The sequence below is a fragment of the Toxoplasma gondii genome, chromosome VIIb (genome assembly GCF_000006565.2).
Source record: "Toxoplasma gondii ME49 chromosome VIIb, whole genome shotgun sequence".
Lineage (NCBI taxonomy): Eukaryota > Apicomplexa > Conoidasida > Eucoccidiorida > Sarcocystidae > Toxoplasma > Toxoplasma gondii.
Window position 1 is genome coordinate 18,729 of NC_031475.1, and position 6,445 is coordinate 25,173.

Genomic DNA, 6,445 nt, shown 5'->3' on the forward strand with positions numbered 1-6,445 from the left:
AGGATGCGACAGACCGAAGAGGAAGGACGTCACGCAGCACTTTCGTTCCGGCCCTTGCATGACCACGACCGTGCGCCAGGAACACGAGGAACGGAGGCCATGCCAGAAGAAATATCAATGCTGGGGAAGTGGAGACTCGCGATAACGAATTCAGACACACCTGCGCTGACACCTGATTCTGTTCTGCACGAAAAGGTGGCTCTCTCCGTCGCCCCAAACCAACAGTGTCTGGCGAACTGTCACCTCATGCTCTCCGGTTACAAAGGTGATATCAATTTCAGGTGTAGCTGCCGTCATCGTCCGTAGCACGAGAAAGAAGCCACTGCGTGACACGACATCGATACAAGCATCAACTGCCTGGATCTAAAAATCACCGCCAAACGTCTTGTGCCAAATGCTTACCTTCGCCATCTGATGAAAGCCGGCATGAATTCCTCAAAAAACATGGTATAATAACATGACTGAGATGACGCATTCGCAGTCGCTCTTGCCATCCATTCGTCTGTAGCAGCAGACCTCGAAACTCTGCCAGCGCTTCAGCCTTCCATCAGGTTCAGAAACTGTTTTTCTACAAACGAGATAGTCGTCCATTTACCCGTCCATCTGCCGCACCGCCACTCCCCACTCTCTGCATCCATTTGGGCCCATAATCAACCGGTAGACTCAAACGTGCTTTCTCACATGCACGTAGAACAAGACAGCGGTCACGTTGCAAGTGGCACCCCTTCTGACGCGCGACCCCGCCTTTGCACCCGGAAGCACAACGACCATTTGACGCACTTCAGCAACCAATACCGGGATAACAGACGAACTAGAACAGCGAACTGACGTACACATTGAGAGAACACTAACTGAGTTGTTCTGCGAAGACGGAATGTTTCTTGTTGGACTATAGAGGGGTGCTGCGGCTCTTTCCACTGGTGTTCTCTTGTCGGACAGATAATACGTGGCAACACGCGTAGCTACTCTCGACCCTCTCGACGACAACCGAATTCGAACCATGACACGGCGTTTCTGCGATATGCCAACGATTGACTCAAAACATCGCTACCGAAACGTATGTAACGAGTGCCTACCTGCATGAGCTGACGAACGCATCGTGGGCACCATCACGGTATTTGCGATGGCGGCATCGCAGGAGCGACTGGTTCTCATTCACTGCTGCCGACCACCCACATGCACTGCCAACGCTGCAAAGCAAGTAAATTGTCAGCGCTCGACATTCACACACGGTCCCCAAGCCTATGCCTCAAAGAGCTCAACGCCGTAACACACTTCCCAACTCTCTGTCCCCCCTCGAAAACACAACTCGCTGACGCTCTTAATCGATCAACTGGCATTTTGACTTCAACACATGATCCCTCACTACTTACACCAGCAGCCTGTACATGTACAAACAAGCTGTCTGTACGTGTCACAATGTGACCACTGCAAGTTCGTTTCTGAACGAATGTGCAGCGGGTCCGGCACTGCTGACATCGGAGTGCCGTTTTGCTCCTCTCTAGCTCTCTACCTCCCAAGACATGGTCTCTCGCGCTGCAGAAAATCTGGCATCGGCCAACCCACCGTCGACGGGGAAAGCATCACCCCACGCGACACCTCTGCTGCTACTATCACAGCACGATCTCCTTCGTCACAACGATACTCGATTAGAAATGCCAAATCGCATTCCGCTGCAAGGCGTCTCGCTGTCACATCAAGGCGAGTGTCAAATAGTGTTGTAAACACGTGACCCGAGAGAGAGCTTGCAGTCTGTTGGGGCTTGCCACACACGCCGTGACAGGGATAGGTCGCGAGCAGCTACGAGGAAACTGGACCCTGGGTGAAGCGGAGGTTTGGCGAGATGACAGAGTACGCGAGCCTTATGGGCCAACATGTTGAAATCAACACATAGACTGTTCTCAAGAGGCTGCTGCCACGGGTGAAGACACAGAAACCGTCGGCTCATGCGATTCTGACGGCTCTCGTTCCCCGAGAGATGGAACATGCTAAATTTCATGAACACCATAGACTGGGACAGTTTCACGTCTACTGAATGCAGTTAATGGAGCTGCCTCCCCATCATCAACCAGCACACATGCTGCGGCATTCTCGACCCACTCCTCATCAATGTGGCCCCTGATTCCACCGGCAGAAAACAGGCCTCGCCGCAAAAACGTCAATAGCAGCGGAGATCAAGCTAATATGTGGCACTTAATGCCACGTGCGATATCGACCCTGCCACCTTGGAACACCACCCCATATCACGTACAAGAAAAACGGTGGGACAAGGAACAGTTTCCTGGCCAATGTACGTACGGTTTTCAAAACAACGTTTTCCCGATTGTGCGGCACATGCTACCTGCCTCTCGTCAAGCTGTCGCCCTATACAAAAGACACGCGATACGTGCTAGGACCAGTGCCCTAAACTCAGACAGTTGCCACATCGCACCGTGTAATTTTGTCGTCATCGTCATCTATCTATCGTAATCCCCAGACCACAATTTAACAGTGTCGAGCACTCTGTCCGCCGTGCTTAGGGTGACAATTAAAAAACGCCTAACGCGTGCGTACTAGCGGCGCCTGAAGTACTCCGTGATGAGCCTCGGATCACATACGAATTGAAAGCCTCGCAGAACCAGATACTAAGCGGTCACACTGGCTGCACATCCACATGCACTTGAAACCCTTCAAAACTTTTACGCTGCCGGCGCCGCAACTTCTACGCCCGGCTCCAAAATGTACTTGCTACAAACGCAGTCACCCACAATTCCTTGCCACAAACGTGCTCCGAGCCTTCTCCACACTGTTGCCTTCTGTAGCGACACGGAGTTACCCGGTACAACCGACGGATCCCGGCACGCATCTACAAAACGACGGCAGCCGAGGTGCACATGTTGACTGGCACAAACACATCCCCGCCCCTACACCTGAAAACACAACTACCTATGCTGCACCGCAAGAGCATACCCTGAAATAGAGATGACACTCAACGGCGCGTTAAGAGACGGTTGTGCAGATCTCTGGCTCCTTCGTTCTGCAGGAACGAGATGCCCCTCACTGCAGTAAACAGACTGATGTGGTGCGATGTTTTACTCCGGGGTTTTTGACTCGAACAGTGATACCAGACACCACATGTAGCGCGCCATTGACTGCCGCAGTCAAACAGGGAACCCGACCCGTTATAGGATATCATTGCAGGACTCCATCCGCCACTCGAACCGTCGCCACTGGAACAGACGTGCAATGACTGCGTACTCTTATCGCCTGACGGAGGTGCCGGACCTCGGAGGGGAAATGGGATGAAACTGTCAATGAAGCAACTCGTGCACAGCCACCCCTACCATCCAACCATTGCGACCGGCAGAACTACACACCCAAAATATATACTCTTTCATCGCCCGACAAGACACCCGGTTTCGAAACACACGCCTGACTGCTCTAAACGCATGCCGACACATTCCTATCGTCATTACATTTCACGCACAACTCGCCCACGCTCCCAAATGCCTCTCGAATTTCGGCGTCAACATCGAATGCCTGACCACCTACCGACGGCGGCTGGAACGAGCAAACCGAAACCAGGTGACCGGACACACTGTGAACACACCCAGCTCCGTCTGAGAAAATGCAAAACCGATCCCGCTGTTCTGGCGTCTGCGTGTGGCCACACCTCCCTCTAGGCAATCGCTTCCAGAAACGGATTTCAACGCGCTTGCCCAGACTTGACATCAGTTTACATGCTCTCAAGCAGACAAACACTGCCTCCGCCATATGAATCTGCCGCTCCACCAACAGGATCATCCTGACACAACAGACTACTGGTGGCGAAGTCCCACGGAGACAGAGACACGTGACATCACGAGAACGTTCCGTCGACACAGCGATCTCACACAAACACAGGCCCGCTGCATCACATTCCTATAGCTTCCCCCCTCACGCAAAACGCATCAACTGAATAACGTGTGACATATGCGTACAATAATGCACCAGTGTCGACGTCACGAGTCCGCCTTGCCACTCATCCACCTGCCCCAGGACCCGCCACAATCAACACGATTTCCGGGTCCACACAGGCACATCCCATTCTCTAAACATCGGTCTGACTGGCACCAATGCACGCAAACACCTTCCCATCGTTGGTCAGTGTCACAAATAATTCCGCGACTCTCTCAAGCACCTCGCTCCCGTTTCGGACGCGGCGTCCGCATTAAATCCGTGACTACCTACCACCGATGTCTGAACACGAAAACAACTTCAGTGCACAACTAACACCGTAGACATACCCAGTTGCGTCAGAGAAAATGCAAAGCCAACCAATCCTGCTTTTCTGATGTCGGCGTCTCGCCCCAGCTCCCTGTAGGCACTGGGTGCTGCTAGAAACATGTTCCAACGCGCTCTCCCACACTTGACGTCACGTTACATACTCTCAACCACACACACATCACCTCACGCCACACATATGCCATTCTCCCCAGAGCCTCATTCCGACACAACATGCTAGCGGTGGCGAAGTTCCACGGAGACAGAGACACCTGACATCACGGGAACGTTCCGTCGACACCACGACCTCACAGCAAGCATCACCCGCTCCATTACATTCCTATAGCCTCCCCCTCACGCGAAACGCCTCAACTGAATAACGTGTGACATATGCGTACAATCATGCACCAGTGCCGACGTCACGAGTCCGCCTTGCCACCCAACCACCTGCCCCAGGACCCCCGACAATCAGCACGTGATCAGGGTCCACGCCACACATCCAGTCGCGCAGTGTACGTGTGATTGTGGCAAATGGACGCAGACACATTCCTATTGTTGGTCCATTTTACAAACAACTCGCCCGCGCACCCAAACCTGTCGAATTGAGGCGTCAACGTCGAATTGCTGCCCACCTACCACCGGCGGCTGATTACGTAAAAAACACCAGGTGAAGGGTCCCAGTCTGGACGCACTGAGCTCCGTCTGAGACAATACAGGACTAGTGCCGCTGTTCTGGCGCCGATACGCCGTCTCGTACCTTTCCAGGCGACTCGTTCCCCTCCAGTGTGCTTACCCAGAGTTGACGTCAGTACATGCTGTCTCGCGAGCACACATCACCGAAATCACCGGATCTTACACCTCTGCCGTTGGCCCCCACAGATACATCCCGACACAACGCGCTAGAGTTTGCAACGCCCTCCGGAGAGACGTGACATCACCCGTACCATCCGTCGACGCCTCGATCATACACAATCACCACGCCCACTTCATCACATTCCTACAGCTTCTCCCATCACGTGAAACGCCTCAACTGAATAACGCGTGACATCTGCGCACACGAAGCCACCGGAGACGACATCGCCAGCAACTCACCTGGGCACCCATCCACACGCACCAGGACCCCCCACAATCAGCACGTGATCAGGGCCCACGCCGCACATCCAGTCGCGCAGCGTACGTCTGATAGTGGGAAATACACGCAGACACATTCCTATTGTTGATGCATTCCACAGAGAATTTCCCGACTCCCTCAAACACCTCCTTCGCATTTCGGCGTCAACATCGAATTTCACCTACCAGCGGGAGCTGGACACAGAAACGACAGCACCGCAGAACACAATGCAGCTCACAGAATAGACACCCAGCTCCGTCTGAGAAAATACACTACCCACCACGATGCTCTGGCGTCGACGTGTCGCCTCTCCTCCCTCTAGGAACTCGCTTCCAGAAACGGATTCCAACGCGCTTGCCCAGACTTGACACCCGTGAACATGCTGCCTAGCGGACACATATCACCCAACGCTACAACGCTGCGGCTCTCCCGACAGTAGTTTCCTGCCTCTCACTATCCGAGGAGTAGGTGCACGAAGCCGCTTTGGGATGCAGCACCACTGTCAACGAGCGGCGACAGGATCCACTGCCATGCCACTTCTTACACCCGCGCAGTTCCTCTTCAGCCAATTCCATGAGCAAACACCCGGTCCCACCAAAAGCAACGACCTGCTGTTGCCTAACTCCCGTCGCGTATGCGAGACCCCGATATCGTGCACGAACGCGTCACTCATTTACCCTCGCCTTCACAGACACCGCTTATTCAACAATTGCGCACAAACCTCCGACGTCCACGTACACCCTGTGAGGCAAGGAGGGAATTCACCACAAGAGCTCAGTCTCCAGTAAGAAGTGTTCACACCCATTTTCGACTGCACGTGCTCCCTGCGAAAACGGGAGGGTGCCCGACGGCCCCTGCTCATTAACGCCTCGAAACGCGTCAGCCATGTCAACACACGGTACATGGTACCCAGCCCGCGTACACTTCTTCCGGGCTTGCCAGACACGGTCGCTGTCGTCAGGATCAGGAAGTACCCCAAGGACATCTCTGTACTCCTGAAAACCAGGTTTGTGCGCAGAATTGCTCAGGAAACTTTGCAGGCACACGAAAGACTGTCACAGTCACCGACGAATGAATAGCAGGGAGGATGCG